This window comes from Argiope bruennichi, chromosome 7, assembly GCF_947563725.1.
Source record: "Argiope bruennichi chromosome 7, qqArgBrue1.1, whole genome shotgun sequence".
Taxonomy (NCBI): Eukaryota; Metazoa; Arthropoda; class Arachnida; order Araneae; family Araneidae; genus Argiope; species Argiope bruennichi.
Genome location: NC_079157.1, coordinates 66859288 through 66884657, shown reverse-complemented (window position 1 = coordinate 66884657; position 25370 = coordinate 66859288).

Here is a 25370-nt window from a genome sequence, read left to right as displayed (position 1 = left end):
ACAAAATTCCATAACCAAAGAAAAAAAAAAGAAGAAAAGATGGGATTTCTCGATATAAATATGTATATTATACTCAGATTGTAAATGTTCGGTGGAGTAAACATCCATCAGTAATTAACAATATATGGTCACTGTTAGACACTGGATCATGTTTGGAATTTAAAATTATCCTTTTTCAGACCAGATGTCTACGAGTATTCTCTAATTTTCATGTGTTATTTCGAATCGGATCAGTATATATATATATATATATATATATATATTAAAAAATAAATAAAATTCTAATTAATTTCAGAATTTTTATTTTAATTTAGACCATGCTGACTTTATTCTAAAATGTTCTCTTATTTCCTGATCCAATTCCCACATTTTATTTAAATATTTCTGACTTAACAAAATTCCTGACTCCGTGGTTTCCACACCAGGAACGAAGGGATAAAATTGCTTAATACCTGTACATCTTTTTAAAAAGATACCTAAAATTCCCTTCTCAAAATCCACGCGTGGCTAAGAAATCCCTATCAAAATCTCATTAAAAAATCACTGAAAGAATAATTTTCTCTATCTCTTTATTATTTTTTTTAAATATTTTTGTGCTTGTGCCACTATGTAGACTGATGCATGATTTTTTCGCTTCCTCCTTACATATAATATGCCCTCCCATGTAAAATAAATTGAAGTTAATTTCAAACATTTCTTCTTATAGGCCACGCACCTGAAATATTATGTTTTTGTACATATATAGGGTGTCTCAAAAACCTTGACCGCGGCTTTTATTCCTTAAGTATCGATTATAGACATATACTGTAAATTATTAAGTTGCATAAAAAGGTGCAAAATGTTATGAAATCGATTAAAATTTTCAGGAGATTAAACTTAAAAATACAAAATTTAAATTTTTATACGGACCCCGTACAAAAAATTCCCCAATGAGTAAAATGTGCCGCATCCTCTATTAAGGTCATGTACGAAATTTCAGCATTTTATCATAAAAAGTCTCAAAGATATAGAACTACGTAAATGCTGCCTTAAACTACTTTTCGATGCCTGGATATGAGTTCGGAAAGAGAAAAAAATCATGTCGGATGTTCGCGTTTTAGGGGTCGTACACAAATTGACAAATAAAGTAATGATTGAATAAATAAATTTTTATTTTACTATTTATTGGTTCAAAAGTATTAAAAATGTATAGAAATAATAACAAAGTAAAGATTACTTTAATGAAAGATTACATAAGATTTTACTGTGGTATTTTTAAGTTTTATTCTGTAATTCATGATATAAAATTTTAAAGTATTTTTCAGGAATCATGGATTTATAATTTTTATTTAAAACTAAAAATATGAAGCATATTTTATTTTCTTATGCTGCATTCCTGCGTCGCGTCATCTGCACTGAAGCTGTAAACAATTTGCAATTTAATTTGTGATTGATCCTTCATCAACTTTGTTTTAACATATCTTTGAGAATTTTCATGATAAAATGCTGAAATTTCGTATATGACCTTATTATAGTCTGTGTATTTTCTGTAGGCGGTTCAAGACTAGGTAGGCGGGGGCTTTAATTAAAAAAAATGTCCGTTAAAAATAATTACGAATCAAATTTGAAAATAACTGTGAATCAAATTTGCAGTCAACTGTCTGTCTGATACACAATAGCGTAACTAGGATAGAGCAGATACAGCAAGTATTCTGGGTGTCATTGCCATGGGGCATGAAATTAAAAAATATATTACTTGCAATTAAAAGAAAAATATATATTTATTTTTAAACTCTCAATTCCTCAGATTATTCAAAATTAATCGATTTTACTCATCTGGTACGATTATACTCATTTTAATTAATTGATGTATTCAATTTAACTCGAAATTTCTAGAATCCAAATAACCAATTAGGTTCCTTTCACAAACTTCGTCTTTGACTTAAGACAGATGATCCATGAATATTTGGAGTTATATAAAGAAAGAGAGAAAAACATTTGGTGAAACTAGATTTTCTAAGACAGCTAATAAGAGTGCAAGGGGAGAAAGTCAAAATGGCATTGAATGTGATATAAATAAACTCATTAGGACATATTTTTATTCACCGAACTTTCCCATTAGTCAACAAAAAAGGTCATTAGTGTTTTGAAAAAGCTAATGCATAGCTTAGAAATTCTAGGAATTAAACTGATTCAGAAGCTAATCGAAGAAGCCAATAAAAGGAATCGTTAAAAATAAAAGTACTTAACGTATTACTAAAAGGATTGCTAAAATAAATTATAAAAATTCTACTGAGATGAAAAATGGCATGGAAAGAATAACGAATTATTAATCGAATTTTTTCACCATTTCATAAGAATGAATTTAATTTATTTCGCAGTTAGTTAGAATTGCAGAGCCGTTGACAATTTACTTTTTTGTTCGTCTTTCACTGAAAAAAAAAGTCGTTAGAGCTACAGTGGCTCAAACAATTGAGAGTACACCTTAATTTTACTTGATAAATCTCACTTTCTATATAAATAACTCATTACTGAGACTGCAAACATGATTTTTATTTTTAAACATAACAAATGGTTTAATTTAGAGTAAAAACAAAGAAAAACCTCTAAACTGAAAAATTTCAAAAGCATTTTAAATAAACATACGCAGATTTTTGACTCAAAAAATTGAGAATATACCAGTGAAATTTTTGCAATATCTCGAAAAGAAAAAAAGTGTCAATGTTTAATTGCATGTCTTTCGGCTTTTATAATGGCCTTTAAATGTCGTGGTACGATTCGACCCATTTTTGGTGGTATCTGAAGATATTTTACACCATTCTTCTTGAAAACTTATTTTAAATGGGTTTTGTTTTTAATTTTGTGTTTTTGTACCACTATTTCGAGTGTGGCCCAAAGATATTCAATGGCATTGATGTCGGGGTACTATGGTGGTGTGTGTAAATGCTGTTTACAATGAAAAAGACACCACATTTTGACGTTACGTGCTTTCTGTTTGGGGTCATTGTCCAGCTGGAAAATGGAATTTTCATCTAAACCCAATTTTTAGCACTTTCCTTTAGATTACTGAGACCATATAGTTCATCCAACTTGCTGCAGGAACTTCTCAAATCATAGGCAGAAGTGTAAGTGCTGAAACTGTGCGAAATGTAATTAGACAAGCTGGATATAAAAATCGAATTGTTAGAGAGAAACCGTTCATCAGGTTACAAATTCAGAAAAAGCGTTTAAAATGTACAAAAACTCATTAATTGAAGACCAATAACTTCTGGAAGAAAATTATATTTAGTGATGAAAAAAAAATTCAACATTTTTGGCAGTGACACCCGTTGCACAGTATGGAGAAAGCTTAATACTATTTTGGATCTAAAAAATTTACACCCTACAGTTAAACATGGTGGCTATTCCGTGATGCTTTGGGGGTGTATGACTTCATCCAGGGTAGGAAATTTTGTTTATATAGATGACATTATGAGTCATGCGGTTTACTTGGAAAAATTTCGCAGCAATCTAAAGAAAAGTACTAAACATTTGGGTTTAGAGGGATATTTCCTTTTTCAGCAGGACAACGACTCCAAACAGAAAGCACGTAATGTCAAAATGTGGTGTATTATTCATTGTAAACAGCAGTTACAGACACCACCACAGACATCAATGCCATTGAATATCTGTGAACCGTACTCGAAATAGTGGTTCAAAAATTGGAAACAAAACCCATTTAAAACAAGTTTGCAAGAAGAATGATGTAAAATATCTACAGAATGATGTAAAATATCTGCAGATACCGCCAAAAATTGGTCGAATCGGTACCAGGACGTTTAAAGGCTATTATAAAAGCCAAAAGACATTCAATAAAATAATGACACTTTTTTTCTTTGCGAGATATTACAAACATTTCACTGCTGTATTCTCAATTTTTTGAGGCAAAAATCTGCGTATGTTTATTTAAAATGCTTCTGAAATTTTTCAGTTTAGAAGTTTTTCGTTGATTTTTCTTTAATTTTACTCTAAATTAAACCATTTGTTATGTGTAAAAATAAAAACATGTTTGTCCTTTCCGGTAATGTGCTATTTATATTGAAAGTCGGATTTATCAAGTAAAAGTAAGCCGTACACTCAATTGTTTGAGCCACTGTATATAATATATTTCATCGGACGACCTCGAAGTGGTTTTGAGCTATTGTATTCGTAGACAGAAAAAAAAAAAAAAATGCATAATTTCAAAAATATTGTTCTAAACTCGGGGGAGGGGGGGGGGGTCTGAAACGTGGAGATTCGTTTAATCTTGGGTTTAAGGTTTTTGACGATTGCAATAGTTTATCTATTTCTTACATGAGGAAGGAGAAAATGTTTTTAAATTTTCATTAATATATTAAATGATTAATAGGATTGGACTATTGGATTAGATTAATAGGCTATTGGTTATATTGTCAGTATCACCAATAAGAAACAGATTTCGAATTCATTGTGTAATAAGTTATTTCGCTGATTAACAGAACATCCCATATCCCGATATCATTGATAAATATACGTGTTTATGTGATTTGTCAATCCTTCGAATTTTGGAGGAGAATTATTACAATTTATTTTTAAAAGTAAAGCAATACAAATTATAAATTTTGGCCGAAAATTGGTTTTTTAATGTGGGTGAAAACTTTAACTGATAATTAAAATTATAAAATTACAATTTAGATATGAAATTCAATTAGAAATTAACTCGACGAAAAAAACTCATGTTGGAATGGTTCACAGCTAGTTTATTCAAGCATAATAAGCATGAAGTTTCCTTTTTTTATTCAATTATGAGGAAAAATTTCTCGAAATTTTGTTTTTAATCAACAAATTTTATAATATATAATTAGTTTTTTAATTTTATATTTTTGCACCCTATTTATAATTTCAATTTTTTTACATTTTTCCTTTTTATAATTCGAAGGAAAGTTTTTATTTCCTAACGCAATGTTTCAGTTAAAACTAAATAAATTCCAATGCATATAAAAAAATCGTTTGGAACATTATATTATTCATCAAAAATATTTTTATTTCAGTTTTCATTTTTTTTCTCATATTTTATCTGTAAATGAATTGTTATTTTTATTACTTTTATTAAGTATTAAATGTTTTGGCATACACTAGGGATTTAATTATCTATACCTAGAATATGAACGAAAAGCTTATAAAAATGGAAGAAAAGATTCTATTTCCGATTTAATATTTCAAAGAATTACTTTTAAAATGTAAACCTTTTACTTGATAAAAGTATGTAATTAAATGGCTTGATAGAAAAGCGAAACCAATTTCTAATTTAAATGAACAATAAAGCATTTTTACATAATGTGAGCAAAATTCAAGTAAAAAAAAATCAGGAAATACTGTTCTTGGAAATGAAATTGATCAAGTAACATTTCTTTGGTATTAAAATAGTGTAAAAACTATTTTCGTGAGATAATATGCATTCGATTTTGTACTCAAAACAATACACTGTTTGTGCATATATTTATATAAACATAAATTGCTTTTTATGAAGATACATTCAAGCTTATTCACAAAACAATACAATGTTTGCACAGAAGGGTAAGACAACTCCTCTTCACACATTCTGAGTGATGTTATAAGATAGCAGACAAAACAATCGCACTGCACTTACTAAGTCGAAGTCTCGCCAAACAGAGTTCACAGGAAATGGAACAATTATACTTGGCTACTATCGAGTTGCCTTTTCTCCATTCCATTTGCTTTTATTTTTTTTTATCGCCGTTCTTTCCGTTCACAGTCGGGTTACATTACGAGACAAAACAGAGTACTTTAATATATGGAGTGTCATTCTTATTGGATCGATATTGATGCACTTTGAAATAGTGAGTGTTATTTAACTAAAAGTGGAATATTTTTCTTTTTTTGAAGTTAATAGACTAAATAAAAATTGAACTGAGAAAAAGAAAATTACAGATTGTATCTCAGAGTTTTCTAAATGGTAATTGCTGTGATATTTAGTAATTAAATAATAGTATAAAAATAAAAAAAAAATCGTTGACTTCGTCAGTGGGCTTGTCTATGATGACAAGTGCATAAGTAACAACAACAGCAACATAAAAATAAAATAAAACCTGGAGAAATAACAAATAAATTTTTTTGTAAGAGATGATTCTAAAACCCAAATAACATGTTTATCTAAGCTGATTCAGTAAATCATAAATGCATATTTATAATCTTTGGAAAAATAAAGATCACATTTTGAAATTTATGCTGAAAGTAACACTTTACCTTCTATTACATATTTTTTTACACTCAAATATATAAATTTATTTTCTGATTTTTTTTTTTATATCAAATGATTGTTGGAATGAATTCTCTGATTTTTTTTATATCAAATGATTGTTGGAATGAATTCTCTGATTTTTTTTATATCAAATGATTGTTGGAATGAATTCTCTGATTTTTTTTTCTGGATAAGACATGAGATTTTTAATCGTAGCCAGATAACGAGGAAGACTCCTGAAATGTTATTCATTCGTGCTTCCCACAATAGCTGGAGATATTTGACATTAGATATAGGTAATAGTTTTCATTCTTAAACAAAAAAGGATTTTAGATTAATAACTTTTATTCCCCATTTTCGAGGAAAAGAATTCATTAGAGCTTTTTTTTAACGGATCTCATTCTTTTGGACTGCGTTCAGATTAGGTGGACAGTTCCTGAGACGGTATTCATAAATACATCCATAATGCATCCATAATAGCTGAAGGATATTTGATAGTTGGCATCAAGTTAGATTCTCACCATGTATGAAACACTTCAGATCTTTGGGGGAACTGGCTTCCAAATGTGAATCCTTTGATTTTGAAACGAGACATTTTCCCTATAATATGATTATATGCCTTTAAGGCGGTATAGTATCTAAAAAAACATCAAATAATCAAAAAAAAATTATGGGCTCATGTGATAACTTAATCTTTCTAAATGTGTCAGTGAAATTTTAGAACTATATCTGCAATTTTATAGTTATTGAAAATTTTCTGATGTATAACTAAATTGAAAACAATGTTGTCACGCCTACTTTTCCAATTATTTGCAATAACCGAGCCCTATAAAAATGAATTATTATATTTTTTTACTACTAACAAACTTGCATAGTTAAACTGGAATGAAGTAGGTCAGTTTTGTCTGCATGCGATTTTTCTTATGAAAATAAAAGTTTTATATTAGAGAGTTTTTTCGTTTTTTGGACGTTTGCAATTTTCGACTCTCTAAGCCTTCTAAAACATTGAAAATAAGGGTGTTCCTATTTTTATATATTTTTAATTTATATTTCTAACAGAAACATGCATTTAATCAACTCTGAGAAATGTATTGATTTTTTTAGGTTTTTATAATTATTTTTTAAATAGTGACAATTCGTAGTTTTTTTTATATATTCATCAAAAAGCATAATATTTTAATGCAATAAATTGTTTCAAATTTTTATTTTAAACAATTTAGATTTAACATTTTGTATATATTACAGACAAATTGGATGGATTTTTTATCATGATATCAATGAATGAAAAATTTGTATTAATTTTTCTCTCTGTTTTGTTTTTGCTTATATACTATTTTTTTTAAAGCCTAAGGCTTATTTTAAAAATTAACGTAGTGGTGTGAAATTTTTTGTTAATGCTCTAAAATATATGTTTTATAAAACTAGCTTTGGAATTAGTTCTAAGAGACGTAGTAACTTTTTAGAAAGGTTCAAAGACAAAATTAATGCGTTTTCCGAATTACAGAGGGTTTCACAATAAAAAATAAATAAATAAAAATTTAAACATTATTACTAGGAGGAAATCCATATTAGTAGCTTTCTGAAAATTAAAAAAAAAAAAAAAAAAACTTTGCACCTTTAAAAAACTTTAAAGATAAATTTTCAAAATTTAAATAGTAATTTTCTCAAAATTTTTTTAATAATTAAAAACTTTTTGTGAGGAGCAGTTATAGAGTACTATTTTACATCAAATATAATTCCAAGCATTTAGATTAAAAAAATTGTTTATATAGTATTGTGCCGTCAATTATTTTTGGAACTCTTTTGAACTGAAGCACCAATGTTCATTTTTTTTTATATTGACTAAGTTTGATACAGGTCTGTGTTAAAACTCAAAGTATTATATCAGAAGCTATGATTTATTTTTATAACCGTGAACAAATCTCACAATATGGGCATACTCTTTTCGGTGCAGTTGAATTGAACTGAATCAAATGTGTTCAAGTTCTAATGTAGACTAAGAAAGATATGCACCTCTGATAGCATTCGAAGTGTCATATCAGAACTTATGATTTCTTTTTATAACTGAGGGTGCATCTCACAATATGGGCATACACATTTCAATGCATTTAAAATATGTTTGAACTGAAACAACTCTGATACTCTTTCTTCTTGATGCGGAGGAAAGAAGATGTTGGCATTTTTTAGGGTTTCAATGGCTGTTACAGTTAGGTTAACTTCCCCCATTTATCATCAATTAAAAAAATATCTAGGGAATTATTAGTAATAATTATTCAGAAATTTGTGATTTTTTTTATTCTCTCTTGTAACAAAGTGAACATTTGTCTAATAATGTTCGTTATTTTCTTTCTTTGATCAGTTAATGAATGAAATTCATTTATTCCCAATAAATTCCTGCTTAATTGTCAAGTTTTAAATATTTTTTTAAAAAACAAGTTTCAAAATGAAGAAGTAAATTATTGTTGTTCTAATAAATTAAAACAATTTCGTAGATATTCTATTAAAACACCCAAGATATATTTTATGTTCTCAAAATCAAAATTACCAGGGACAAATTTGTTATTAGAACAATCATATTTTAATAATAATAAGTTCATCAAAGAAATTTAAAGCATGCTTCAAGGAAATATGATATAATCATAATAATTTGAATAGAAGTAAAAAAAAACAACTTAAAATTAAAAATGACGAAGAAATTATTAATCATTTGAAGTGTAAAATATTTATTTTCTAGAATTAACTCTTGAAATACAAATAAATGAAAAAAAAGTTTACCACAATAAATCATTAACAAAAGGATCCAGTTGGAACTATTATGAAATTCAATCTATAGGAGAAACCACTTTCCATTTTAATGAGTTTCTATAAAAAAACCTTAACATATTAAATATTAACTTCGTTTTTACTCAACATATTTATGAATGAAGTTTTAATGAACACATTTTAATTAAAAAATGAAGGACTAAAAATGCAGGTATTTTTTGTATTAGTATTTTAATAAAAGAAATTGTAGAGAAAATTATGTCTTTGGAAAGTTTAATCCTCTATAAAATTTAATTATGAGGAAGCAGTTTTTTTTATTGCAATTTTCTGGTTTTAAAATGAATCAGAATTTCGTTTGAATTATACGTACGCTTGATTTGTAAAATTTATAAAAAAAATATACTAAGAAATCATGGGACTTGGTGTTCAAAAATTGATTTCCACAATTTCAATAAAAATTAATTTATTTTCATGTGCTCGCATTCAAACTGTTCATAAATTTAAAATTTTAAAATCCCAATCTAAATTTTTTTCCCAGACTAAAAATATAAAAACTTAATAATTTTGAAATTTTTCATTAAAAGTCATCTTTTATTTAAAATTCTTTTTCGTTTTCAATTGCAAATATTTATTCATCAAATTTGTTTCGAAGAATTCTTATAATAAAAAAGTATTCTATTTCGAATTCTTAAATTAGTTTTAGAATTTAAATTTTTTTCTTTGAAAGATATGCAATTTTTTAAATTTTATTAATTTTTTGAGTAAAATTTTTCTGGGTTTTTAGCATTTTATAATAGAAACGTTTTCGGGTAAAATGAACAGGTGAAAATTGGTTCAAAGATTCATACACTGAAATACTATGATCAAACTAACTTATATCATATCAATTATTTTTCTTAATAATAATTAAATATTTATAGGTAAGTAATATTTTCATAAAATTTTATCACGTCCACTGTTAATAATAAGAAATTTATTTCAGATATAAATGTTAGATAAATATCGAGTCATTATTTTAGTTTCAATTAACGAATTTAAGAGCCAAATTCTATATCATTTTTTAAATGTTTAATAATTTAATAATAAAGTGAGCATTAAACTATACTGAATTCTTAGAAAAATCTAATTTTCTTTTCAAAAATTGTCCAAATTGGATGGACAGAAATTAACACAAAAGGAAAGAAACAATCAAAATATAAGCAAACAATGTATAAATAATATTTTTTTTCAGTCAAGTGTTTTGCTTTACTTCAAGACAAAAAAAATGTGGAGAATTTTTGATAAAAACATGTTATTTTTATTGAATTTTTATTATGGAGTCACGGTAAAGAATTTCTTAAACTTTTATTAAAATCCCACAATATATTAATTGGGGAAAATAACATTGTTCTAAGAATGCATTTTTGGTGATTAAAATATTCAATATAAAAGCATTCACTTCTCCCCCTTAAGAGTCTATAATGACATTCAATATTGAGAAAAGTTTCAAATTTCGAAAGTTGTTTGAGTCTGGAATATATATATATATATAAATGTTAGCAGAATTTTCAAAGAATATTTCAAAGAAGTGAAATAAAAATCTTTCTCGTTATAAAATTGTAAGTATAAAACTATTCTATAAAAACTTTTTAAAAATATTTCTGAAGGAAAGTTTTATTAAAATAGTATTTTAAGAATGTTTTAAATTGCATCTAACTTTCATAAAAAAATCTACCGAAATAACAAAAAAAAAGTTTTTATAGAATGAAGTTCTATTGAGATAATGTCTCTTGTACTGTAGACTCGTCTCGCGTTTTATATTAATCAAAAGAAAGTTTTGAAGTTGATTTTTTTTCCTTTTTATAAAATTCATATGAAATTGAACCCAGAAAAACCTCTTTTTTTGTTATAAATTTTAAAATCAATAACCACAAAGGTATTCTATCGAATATATATAGGTTATTTATAAATTTAAAGTGAAATTTTAAATATTAATAAGAGAAATCATTCCGAAATATTTATAATTGGATATAATTTAATGCCAATTTCGGAGTGAATTATTAAGAGAAAGAAAAATAGTTTATCACTTATTATAAATAAAAACACAATATACAAAAAGATCAATTATCAATAGAGTCTGAAGTTCTTTTGAGACATATAATGGATCCATTAGCAAAATTAGACCTCATATTTATCAAAAACTGTTTAGCTATTTTACTAAAATCTCTTTCAGTTTTTTTTTTTATCAAAATGTTTGCTTTAAAATGGTTTTACTTTTAGAGGGACAGCGGGTTCTACTAAATTTTTTTGTAAAGTGTTGATTTTGAATTATAAAACTCTCCACATATATACATATGAATATAATTACATATCTTCAAACTTTGAAAACATTTCGGCTTTTCAAAAAAAAAAAAAATCAATAGCTTTCATTTCTAATTTTTTTTTTTTTGCATTCAATTTTCCACATTTTCTTCACTTCAACTTAAAACTGCATTTCTTTTCCAGTACACTTCAGTCTTTCCTTCATACTTCAATGAAATAAGTCTTTCGACCGTACTCAATTTTCATAAAACTCCAGATTTTTTTGTAATGAAATCGGCACTGTATTTCACAGTGAAATACTGAAATTAGATATCTAGATTTGAGTTTAATAGAAATTACTATTAAAATTTACGGAAAAACATAATTTTAGATTTATGAGTATAAAAGTTTGAAACATTTGATGCGCCTTCTTATCAGTGATCAAATTGAAGATAGTAAAAGAGTTGCCATAGAATATTGTTACGGAAACTTTTTCCGCTTGAAATATTTTACCGATTTGTTAATGGATGAAATAAACACATCCTTTACTAACGGACGACGACTTTTATTAAATACGAAGACACTAATACTCAGACGGCAAATATACAGCTGAGACGTACACAGGACAACACACAACAGCCCGCAAGTAGTAATCGGTAGCAATAACAATCACAGAACACAAAGCGGATAGACAGAATTCAGCAGAAGGAGGGCATCTACGTAGCGTCACTCTAGGGTCTCAGCAAACGCCTGCGATTCACATCGCTTTAGCTGTATCTAACTGCCAACTCACTATTACACAACTGGCTACTCCACCCATGACTCGATGCTGCTTCTACAATAAACACAAAGACTCGGTACACAGCTCAATACAGAAATCGCTTGACCTCCACACAACACTTGCTCTTCGCTGGACGATCCAACTATTTCGCCGTTGCTATTTTCTCGAAGACTCGATACTCGACTACGATTGACTGCAGCTTGAGACTGCCGGCCTTTTATAGTTGCCGGGCGGCGTGCAGAGAAGGTTCTGGATCAATCAGGCGTATCTCGGTTTCTATTGGTTCAATTGCTAAAATTCTGGAAGTTTTCAGTAATATCTATTTTGTTGCCAAATTCATCATCAAGTCACCAAATGGTCGCCAAGTTTGTCGTGAATCTATGGAATCATTGATTCAGCATCTTGATCAGCATCCAACACGGCTGATCGAAAAGCGATCTCTCCAATGGTCGAGCTAACGATGCAGGGAAGCAACATTACAGATTTGTAACAACATGATGCTACGCATCACGTTTAGATATTGAAAGTCGCTGAAATATGTGTACAAATGTGTGACAATAAGAGGGAACGATAGAAAGGGCGATGACATATTATTGACATATGATTACAACATAACCTCTGGCGCGAATACATGCCAAGCAGAGGAAGATGAAAAGGAGAAAAGATTATAAGACTGGTTGAAGTTGAGATCGCTGTCAAAAGTAGAAGAAAAAGATTGAAGGGAATCTGCCAAAGGTACTGACTTGCTAATGATATTTTTCTCATAAATGACGATCTATTCTATGGAAACTTCCCAATATATCCATAAGCCTCTTAAAAATAAGTTATCTAAAGATGATTTTCAAAAAAAGAAAAAGAAAAAAATCCTGGAAATGTAGAGAGTAAATAATAAATATAGAATATCCAATCTATTCGAATACGTGGAATGAAAATGGTTACTTAGAGAAATTCTGGCGGATCATCAAGGAATGAATCGCCCATTTATCTGAGCTGCCACTTGCATAACTAATTTCATCTACTAACCGAAGATATTATAATTTATGGTAATTTCTATACTCCTTGATGTCAACATCCCAAGGAAATAGTGAGAAATATGCATATAATCATTATATGCTTTACAATAGACTCATCATATGATATCTATTTCAGAGTGAATTTGAAAAATTAACGAATAATCTCTTCAACTAAACCATTTAAAATTTCTTATTTTTTGTATTAATCAAATCAAATCAAACTAAAATAATTTGGTACTTCTATGATGAACTGAATGTATTCAAATTTATAAATTTACAAGAATATTTCTAAATGATTAAACTTCTTTTCCTACACTCGAAAATTTTTGACCTGGTTTCTCAGATTTGGATGAGAAAGGCTTATTAACTAACAAAAGAACCTTATTTTATGGATTTTGGGTTTACAATTTCTACCATATAAGAAGGTGTGTTATTAATTTGAAAAATGTTAACCTAATTTAATATGTTGCAGAACACCTATTGATAATTTATTAATCAGAGAATATCAAAACAAAGCAGATTTAAAAATTTCTCTGTATATTTTTCATGAAAAGATATATGAGCTGTGGCTGGAAAAAATATTGTTTACAATGGAAAAGCAAGAAACATCAAGAGCAAATAGTGAATGGCTGCATTATGCAACCATTGCTATTTACCTTCCTTTGCTTTCCCTGAACTGTCTATTCAAGTTTATATTCTACGTAGAAATCTAACTGTAATTAGAAATTATTCGTTCTTTTTTGGTGATTTCGACAAAATTACCAGCGCCCAATGTGGATAACGGTTGAAACGGAACCACTTTTTCAGCTTAGGAAATCAGCAACACAAATTTACTCCTTGTTGCAACAAGAGGCGTTTGTTGGTCACAAAAGTTTCCGAATGTTTATTATATATATATATATATATATATATATATATATATATATATATATATATATATATATATATGTAATGATATTTTAAACTCTTAATTTCAATTTAATTAATTTCCAAGATTTTATCTTAATTTAGCCCATAGTAAGTTCATTCCGTTATTTCTTGATTCAATTCCACTTTCTCTACTTAATTAATTCAAGAGAAGTTTTATAAAATTGCTGAATCGGCTAAACGATAACATATTCTCACGATCCGCTTGAAGGGATATGAAAATGCCCAGTAAGCACATTCTTTTTTAAAAGATCCCTGTGTTCCCCTTACATGTGATTGACATGCGTCAAAAATCTCTATCAGAATCTTATTAATATATTAGCACTGTGAAGAAATTCTTCCCCACTTCCGCTTTTATGCCGCGATGTCGCAGACGTGCCAGTGTCCGCTTCTCTGCTTGTAAATAATTATGTTTTCCCGATGGATATTAAAATTAATTTAAAAATGTAAGAAGTATTTTCAATGTCTTCAAAACTGCCTTCTGCTTCAAACAAAATAATGCTTACACACACACACTATATGTATATATAAGCAAATTCGAATCCTGTCGGCTTTTTAATATGTAACATTATTTTATGTGAAGCAGGATGCAGTTTGAAGACAGTGAAGAGACTTTTTATCTTTTTAAATTCCTTTTTAATCCATCGGGAAAGCATAATTATTTACATGCAGAGAAGCGGACACTGGCACATCTGCTACATCGCGGCATAAAAGCGGAAGCGGGGAAAAAAGGAGACGAAATAAATTATTCCTCACCTTATATAACCTTAGATTTTGATAGGGAAAATATTTCTTCATAGTGCGAATATATTAATAAGATTCTGATAGGGATTTCTGACACATGTCAATCACATTTAAGGGAAACACAGGGATCTTTTAAGAAAGAATGTGCTTACTGGACATTTTTACCCCTTCACGCCGAGCGTGTGAAAATATCGGCGTTTAGCTGACTAAGCAATTTTATAAAGCTTCTCTTGAATTAATTAAGTAGAGAAAGTGGAATTGGATCACGAAATAAGAGAATATTTTAGAATGAAGTTACTATGGGCTAAATTAAGATAAAATCTTGGAAATTAATTAAATGGAAATTAGAGTTAAAATATCATTACATATATATCTCGAAATGACGGATGAAGAAATAGAAATTCAAAGCCATGATCATTGTTTTTTCGAGTTCAGAAAAATTGTGCACGTTTAGCGAAGTCTTGAAGGTGAAATACACAATAAACGAAATTACATTAACGCCGTTATCACTTTACGTGACTGGCTGCCATTAGCCCACGTTATCTTCACCCATCACAGTGAAACATTTTCCATGTTGGAGGAAGATTTTCAGACAGGTTTTCCGTTATTGGCATGTGTCATTTAAGGATAACTGACTTCATTAAAGCTTTTGTCATTGATCCCACAAGATATGAGCATCGGACTATACGACATATTTTATTGAAAATTATATCGCTAAGAATTCATTGACGAGTTTTTATTGTTTTAATGTGTCATATCTATTTCCACTCCTTATTAACCACACTTTTCTCCGATGGACCTGTTCAATATTTATTTTATTCAATAATAAATAATTTCTGGAAATAAATACAAAATTAATATCTTAATCTTTTTTTTTATGAAATAATAAATTTTCCACCCGATCAAAAAACAACCAAACTGTAAAATCCTTTATATTATTTCAGTTGTAAATATTTTGTTGATTAATACTGTTATAAATTTCTAATATTACTGTTCTTAAACAATAAGTCTCATGGTAAGGAAGGTAGCTGTACGGATTTGGTAATTGTTGCTGACTACATGTCGGGACAATGGTATTCGCTATAAACTTGGTAATCATTTGGCTATTTTGGGAGAAAAGTGAAGGATTCGTAAAATTCGAAAATCTTGGCATTTAGACTCGAGTTCAAAGGCACCATCTAGAGCATTCGATGCCTTATTACGGGAGCGGAAAAATACGGAAGAGCACGAAGAAGAATCAATAAATTTTTGAGTCGAGACAAATGAGTAACCAACCGAATTCTCTCTTTACAGTGAGTTCTTACGTCACCCTTTTTTTCTGGGATTGTTATTAAAGATTTGTTCATTATTTAATTACTGACTTCTGCTAGTGACATTTTATGCACGCTTTTGAAGGTATTATGTTATCTGTATATCTTGTTTACTGGTAAAAAATGGGCGATTAGCTGGTAATTTGTACAATTTGTTACCATACAACCCCTGCATTGGTTTTATTCTATAATGATAGAAAGTCAATAATTATAAATATGATATTAAAGAACAGAACCATCTCTCAGCGACTTCTTGTATAACATGCTTGGCTTACATTACATGGTATTTTTTTATTTGAAGTTGATTAATGTAACATGGTATTATAATATACAATCGCAATTCAATTATGTGATGAATTAAGTGATATATGCCATTTACTTAATGTCATTAACATCAATGATTTTATGAACCAAATGAAATTTTGCTGTATTAATGATGAAATGATATAAGTAAACAAACGTATATTGTGGAAGAAAATTGAAAAGTTTGCTAATGCTATTATATATATATATATATAATACTTTTCGAATCCTGTCGGTTCTTTAATATGTAAGCATTATTTTACGTGAAGCAGAATGCAGTTTGAAGATAGTGAAGAGACTTTATCTTTTTAATATCCATCGGGAAAGCATAATTATTTACAAGCAAAAACACGGACATTGCGCGTCCGCCACAGCGCGGCATACAAGCGAAAGTGGGGAAGAAGGGACGAAATAAATTATCCCTTGTCTTATATAACCTTAGATTTTGATAGGGAAAATATTTCTCCACAGTGCTAATATATTAATAAGATTCTGATAGGGATTTCTGACGCATGTCAATCACATGTAAGGGAAACACCGGGATCTTTTAAGAAAGAATGTGCTTACTGGACATTTTTTACCCCTTCACGCCGAGCGTGTGAAAGTAACGGCGTTTAACTGATTCAGCAATTTTATAAAGCTTATCTTGAATGAATTAAGTAGAGAAAGTTTAATTGGATCACGAAATAAGAGAATATTTTTAGAATGAAGTTACTATAGGCTAAATTAAGATAAAATCTTGGAAATTAATTAAATTGAAATTAAGAGTTTAAAATATCATTATATATATATATATATATTATAGTTTCGTATTCATACTATTTTGTTCCAACATTCTAATTTAGAATTCAAAACAAAACAAGGGGGGGGGGACAATCCTCTACCTAAAAAAAATCGGTCTGCATGCATTTCTATAAAAAGAAAAATCTTATTCTAATATTATAGAATTTTATCTTCAGTTTTTGTTTCAGTTTCTTTGTTGCAAACAAAGCCATATAAGTATATCAAACTAAGTAACACGCCATTTTCTTATTTTTTTCGTGAGATAAAAGTTATTTCGTATCAAATAGCTGTGGGGGCGCAAAGAAACATTTATTTTTATTGCATGTCATTGCATGCACCTCTAATAAAATGGCGAGGCTAGAAAAAACATACAAACTATTATACTACAGATTACGTTCCTCAAAACAAAAGATTCGATTTGAGCTATCAGTAAAGGTGCCTAATAAGAATGGATGCAACGATTTACCACAATACATTTGGGATATTTCTGTTGCCTTATTGACAGTAACAACGAAAATCAGTTCTTATATAACAGAAGAGCTAATATATTGTAACCTATATATCTTGTCAAAGCATTTAAAGCTTTTTTTTTTATCTAGTAATAAACGTTATATGAAATAAAGACACTAGAAACTATGTACCTTTCTCTCAGAACTCCCATGACTACTTTTATTATTTTATTGGCTGAAAGAAACTTCTTTCTTTTAATTAATCACTAATTCAGAGATTCCCTTGTTGACAAAATAAATAAATCGAAATTGAGTTCATATTAGTTTCCTCTAGTTCATTCATTGATGAAAAACTTGATGCAGAATCCTAATTAAACCAGCGAGATTTCTCTCTCGGGAAGTTTCCCGCATATTCCCTGATAATAAACGCGAATATATGTTTTCTATATTTTGCCGCATTAGATTGGTGAATGAAATAACCAAGTTGGAATTTTATTGATTTCTTTGATTATTATACCAGATTTACACTTGACTAGTTATAAGATGGCAAGTAGGCAGCGTACGCGCAGAATTTATGTTTGCAACAATTACATAAGATAGATTCAGGCATTCCATGTTTGGCTATAAACTGCTATTTGGCTTTCCCGAATTTTTCTTTTTCACTGCGTATCGTATTAAAATAATGGATATTTACACAAAGAAACATGTAAAAATGAAAAATAAGGTCAACTTGCTTAAATTTGGAAAACTATAAAAAAGAAACGACAAATAAAATGAAAAAAAAAAAATCCTCGCATCAAAAAGAACAAATAGCAAAAATTGTCGGAATTAATCTATGATAAGTGATATATTTTTTCATTTATCATAGATTAACAAAATTCTTCCAAAAAAACCCCACTAAATTCCACAAACGCCTGCTTAGTAAGAAAAAAATACAACACAGCGGCATGTTGTTGTCTCGTCGGGACAATTACATGCCATCTACCGAATAGCATTTAAAGCCTTTCTACGCATGCGCTGCCTATTTAAATCAGCTGATTGTTTCAGAACCGTTTCGACCCGGCTCCGGGAACTATAAAAGGCCGGCAGTCTAAGCTGAAGAAAGTAGCGGAATGAGTTGTCTAGAGGTTTAGAGCTGCATAGCGAGTCAACGATGGAATAGTTGGATCAATCCAGCGACGCGTGAGCGCTGTGTGGAGCTCAAGCGTTTGGAGAATTGAGCTGTGGTCCGAATTCTTGTGTTTATTATAGAAACATCATCGAGTCGTGTGAGGAGTAGCCAATCATGCAGTAGTCAGTCGGAGTTGGATACAGCTAAAGCGAGGAGACAGTGGAGAATTGCATACGTTTGGAGAGACCGTAGAGTGTAGCTACGCAGATTCCCTCCTTGTGCTGAATTCTGTCTGGCCTCTTTGTGTGTGTGGTTGTTATTACTACCGATTACTACTTATTAGTGTGCTATTGTGTATTGCTTGTGTAAGTCTCGGCTGTTTATTTGTTGTCTGAGTATTACTGTCTTCGTATTTAATAAAAGTCATCGTCTTTTGTTACTGAGGCCTGTTGATTGAGTTTCTTCTTCAACTAACAAATCGAAAGAATTCTGAATTCATAACAGTATATTATTATTATTAACATTGTTGTTTAGTTTATGAGTTAATGCATTTATACGCAAGAGAAAGTTCAGACCGATAGATGATCTAGCCTTAGACATATTTGTTTCAAAATTTGATAAGAATCTAGAATTTAGATGATAAAGCTCTACGCCAAATACCAATAGAGTTTATTATAATTATGGAGTTCGCTTGTATTCGAATTCTAGAATTTAGATGATAAAGCTCTACGCCAAATACCAAAAATTTATTATAATTATGGAGTTCGCTTGTATTCGAATTACCGATCTGAAAGACTTTTTCAAAATGTATTTCGTTCAAAATTTGATATAAAAATTGCAGTTTGATCTAAAGTCCATATATAAAATTCATTCTTGAATCTCAAAGCGGTTTTGAATTATAAAGTTCAAAGACAAACAGACAAAATTCCAAAATTCGAACTCAGCAAAGTCTGAAATGTGGAGATTCATCAAAATCTCGAGTTCGATTTTTTTTAAAAAATCATTACAATGTTTTCGCTTTGTGTACGAAAATGTAAGAATGTTTTATGTATTTTCATTTCGCGTTCTTGAAATTTCCATTTCGTGCAGAAATTCCAGAAAAGCAATAACTTTAGGGATTTTTGTCGTAAAAACATATAAATGGTAGCATGTATAAAATCTTTATAAATATTTTTTTTGCGTTTTGAAAGATGGTTTTAAGAATTTTAGCTATCGTTTGCTGTTCTCTATTTTAAAAATCTGTACAGTTTGTTATGTTTAGTAAATTGCAGATGGTGGGAGAAATTCCGAATTATTGGAAAAAATGATTCAGTTAATACCATACAATCAAGAAATAATGAGTAAAGGGCAAAGGATTTGTGAGTCACAAAGATAAGGCAATCACTTAAAAGTCTCCACCTAGTGAATTCAACTGTAGATATTCTGCCAATATATTACTGTTATCGCTAATGCATTGTTTTATATAAAATTTGGAATTTTTCAGCTTTTTTCTAATTTTAATAACATTAAGTGTTTACATTCTTGTGTAACTTGTTACTGAAAAAAAGTTATGAGTGCAATTTCGAATAATTTTCTCAAGATGAAGAAAATACATAAAAAAAAAATCAAACCCTCAAATATTTTCAAACCTTGTGACAAATTTTCTGACATCTTAGTATAAATAAGATAATTTTACCAATTGAACATCATGACGAGGTGCGAATAAAATGAATTCAAAACTATTACCAAATTAGCTTCGATGATTTTTATTCTGAATGAAATCATTAATTCAATATAAATTACAAAACAATATTGGTAATTGATTTATATGCAGAAACGTAACTGCAGAGAATATGCATTTTATAATTCCTATTCTGAATCTTAATGAATATATCGTGTTTCTATTTTTTGTGTAGCATAATCTTTTATACCGTAAGATATTTCTATACATAAAATTGAAAGTCGTCTTTGAGTTTTTCTTAAAAGCCTGAAAACGGTGCGAATTTCATTTTGGAGCTAGAAATGTTCTTGAAATAACAAATTCAAATAGATTTGCAGATTTAAATTAGTTTCAAAAACTGGGGATATTGATGAAAAAACGTTTGAAACGTTTTCCACCTGATGATTTTTTAAAGAACATTTTTACATGTACACTATATGGAATGTTTTTTTTTTTTGAGAACATGATTTTAACATTATCTTAATCTAGTAATTGAAAAGAATTGAAAAAAAACATTACATATTTTTAAAGGATGTAACTACGTATTAATTAATAGATATTTATATATTTATATATATTATCTATATATAAGATACAGATAAAAGTTTAGAGCTTAAGGTTTCGTTTTAATATTTTTTTTGACAATAGTTCAAAATTACAAATTAACCTATGTTTAATTTATAATAAAACATTTTCTGAGCTTTCCTCAAGAGCATTTTGTTTGCACATTTTGTAACTAAAAATTAGATAAATTCTTAAAATTAAAAACTCTAAGTTACTTTCAATATTATTTAAATATATGCGTGATTTTAATTATAAACTTTATACCAAATATTTATATAAAGTTTAATTTTTGATATGATTAAAATTAAACATAGCATGTTGTTAATGAAACAAAAACGGGGATATTTAAAACGGAAATATTTTTGCGGATCTGTCTAAAATTAGAAAATTCACCATTTTTTAAATACATTAAAAACATGTATATTTTAATAAAAAGAAAATTCTAACATAAAAATTCAGTATTATTTTCTGTGGAATCTCAAAAAGAACGAATAAGTAATATTAAAATTGTTTTAAGAATCTAAAATTCATCTTGGGTTTTTATTATTTTCTAAACTGGAGATTAATAAAAATCATTCATGCTTTTATATGGTTATTTTACTCTTTTTCTTCCCTCACTTCGTTTTCGATGACCAAACGATAGTAAAATTCTGATTTGTTGAGATTTTAATTTAAAATAAATTCATTAAAAATATTGGAAACAGAACACAAAATTAATTCAATACATGCATATGCTTTTTATAGCTTGACTGATTTTTATGTGAAGCATTTATAACAAAGATTATGTCCAATGCTTTAGAGGATTCTCACAGCAAAAAAATCGTTAATTATTTATGCAATTCCAAGCACAAGCTTCAATTTCTATATTTATCCCATATCTTATACATTTGTAACTTCAGAAATTTATTTCCTTTCTCTTTTGAATTTGGTTTCATGATGCTCATATAATCATCATGGCGTATATATTAATAGTTATTAATAATCATTTGCTATATATTTATCCTTCTTATTTTAATAATATTATAATCATAAAAATAATTGAATTTGAATTGATGAAGGCAAAATAATCACAAAGAAATCAATTCAAAATTTTCATAAATCTATAAAATTGTATTTTTTATTATTGTGCTGATATATCGCACTAGAAATTGTTTTAATATCTATATTACTTTCTCTAGGATTCTATCTATCTTGAAATTTTTATATATCATTTTGTCTCTTTTTTTCTTTTTCTTTTATTTTCGTAATTTCAAGATTTTCTTCTTATAAATATATTGTGTAATATTTTCTTTTTGTAAATATATATACTTTTTAAAAGAAACTACAAGAATATATTATCAATTCTTATACTTGCTTTTAAAAAGTGACATTGCTATTTTCATATAATTGTTCAAATTGTTTACTAATTGCATGGGAAATCAAAATTTTTTTTTCTGCTCCAAAATTTTTTATTCAGTCCATATTTTTGTTAAAACATCAGGAGGAAATTAATTAAATGCAATCATAATTATTTGTACCGAGACATATGGTGCCCTTATTATAGCAAGCCTCTCGAGTTGACTCTGAAATCCTAAAGTAAGGTTACTTTGCTGTCCTCTGCAGAATTCTTTGGGGTAAAAAAAAAATAATGATATCATTCCTGAAAGGATTCTCTTGGGTAAAAAAAAAATAATGAAATCATTTATAAAAGCCTCATAAACAAATTCTAATTAATATTCATGAATTTTCATTTTTATGAGTTGATGAAATGAATTTTATCAATATATTGCTTTCCTCTACGGATCTCTCATTAGAATTAATATTCAAATAGTTAAAAGTAAATAATACAGAATAATTCATTTGAAAACAAATCTTTTATCTCAAAATCACTTCACAGATTTCTTTGCAATTAATTAATTCAGATCCAAATGCTCCAAAATATCGTGAGCACTTTGAAAATAATAACTTAATATCATAACGAACTTTAATTAGAACTTATTTCTTCTTTAAATCTGAATACATTTGAATTAATTTAATACTGTGGTTCAAAAAGTTGAAACAGATAAGATATTTACAAGACATATTACCAGAAATATATCAGAAAAGAAGAAATTTCATCAAAAATTAATAGTCCGTGGGAAATATTTTATGAAAACATCAGACATATTTCAATAAATAAATGATAGAAGATCTAAGAAAATTCAATTAATTATAAATCTTACCAATAAAATTAATGTAAATTTAAATAAAATGCAGTATTAACATTGTTTATCTGAAATATATTAAGACCGGATACAAAACTAGGGAATTAGGTATATCAAATTTCAGTTTATTTTGAAGAGACGTAAAATTTAATGGAGATGTAAAATCATTATAAAGCTAATTAATTAAAATATATTCTACACCAGTTCATACTTGTCAGATAGAAAGAAGAAACGCACAGTAATTCGATATCAAACTATCCATCTGAGAATATTGCTGAAATGAATATCTGAATGTTATATCTTTGGCAATAAAACAGCCTAAGTGAAAAACTCCCTTGGTTAATACCAATATTAATTAAAGAATAAATTTTCATCACAGAAGAACAGAAACAAGGAAAGACGAATCTTAAAAGCATAATCTTACATGGGATATTTTTGAAATCTAATGCTGAACATCAATAAATCTGTTTGAAATAACGTCTATCCAAATTATATTTAATTAAATTAATTGATGGGACAACTTAATTTAGACGTTGGTTTTTGAAAGGCAATATTTTCGTTTTAGTATTCATATATTAATGTAAACTCAAATTAGAAATAAGAAAATCAAATTTTGAATTTTTAAGACAAAGTAGCACAGGAAGATGAGGCTTTAGGCTTAATTAACTTGTATTCGTCTGGCTTGAATGTAGAAGTAGTTGCATTCTTTATGCACTGATTTTTATGTCAATTAATGCCAGAAGAAAGAAATTTATTTATAATTCTGTTATCCTGGAGGAAAGTATGTGGGGATAAAAATTTAATAAAGCAAAGCAATTTATTCGAATTTTAGTACATCAATGAAAAATATAATTTATATAATAATAATGTATTAATTATTAAAGTCATTAAAAGTTTATTATAATGTAAAACCCTAATTACTTGATTGCAATATTGGTATCACTGAACAGCTTATTTTTTATTTTGATGTGTACGAAGTATACAAAAAGTAAGAATTTGTTGCGGCATAAATCGTAAATATTTTATTTAAAAGTAGCTGACAATTATTTTAATAATTATAAATTTTATTTTGTAAATAGTTGTAAAATTCAGGATTGGCAACAGTGATACTTTTGGAACTTGTTGTTTAAAAACGATGCTAGAATGTTGAATGAAAATAAGTTGATGTAAATTTGATAATATTATCTATATGTAATATTTAGTTTTATAGTACGTTTGCCTGCATTTTATTTTTTTTGATGCACGAACACAACAAATTCATCAAAAAATTTGAAATCAAAATTTTGACGAATTTACACGTTTCAGATCCCCTGAATGAAAACAGCAAATTTTTGTGATTATGTCTGTCTGCCTATAAAAACAATAATTCAAGAGTATCTTGAGTTGTTAAGATGCTATTTGGTATGTGATCTTTGTAGATTTATATCAAATTTTGTATGAAATCCATTCAGAATAAGACTGTCTATACGGTTGTTCGAATATAAGATAATACGATTATTACAAAACGGAGAGAGCAAGGTATATAAGATTTGACACATAATTTAACATCCTAAGTATAAGCAATTACCAGATTTGAAGGTTGACAGACTATCGGTCTTACTTTCACAATCATGTAAACTTGGTACAAAATGTCTTAGATAAATATGTGAAATTTACCATGCGGTGTTGACGTCTCAGCGAATAATCGCCAGAAATCGCAGGCCTTTAAGCCCTTTAGAATCTATAGTTTATCAATGGGATGGGATTTATGATACGCAGATACATTTATTAGAAAATATGCGAGGATGTTTCAAGGACACCACTTCTTATGGTTTAATTAAGTCGTGTTAAAGTAGTTCTTGGCTAATATATTGTTGGGTGAACATATGATCAGTTCTTGATCAATAATATATTCAGGAAAACACTTAATAGGCATTTACTAACCATCAAGTAGTTTGCACTGACTGTGTTTGCGTTAGTTTCGACAGAACATTGCATTCTGCAGACAGCGAATTTCACGCTCGCAATCTACAGATAGTATGCTAACCTGAAAACATTACAACTCAAAAGATTGGGTATTTGATTTCACCAGAGCGTCAGTATGGTCTATACTCTAATTTCTGCATTGGTTGCTTGAATAATCAATTCATTGCCGACTCAGTTTTGTAGGCCCCATGGATCATGATTTCAACAGAAAATAATTATAAATTTGATAATGAGTTATAGATGTTTAAAAAAAAGGA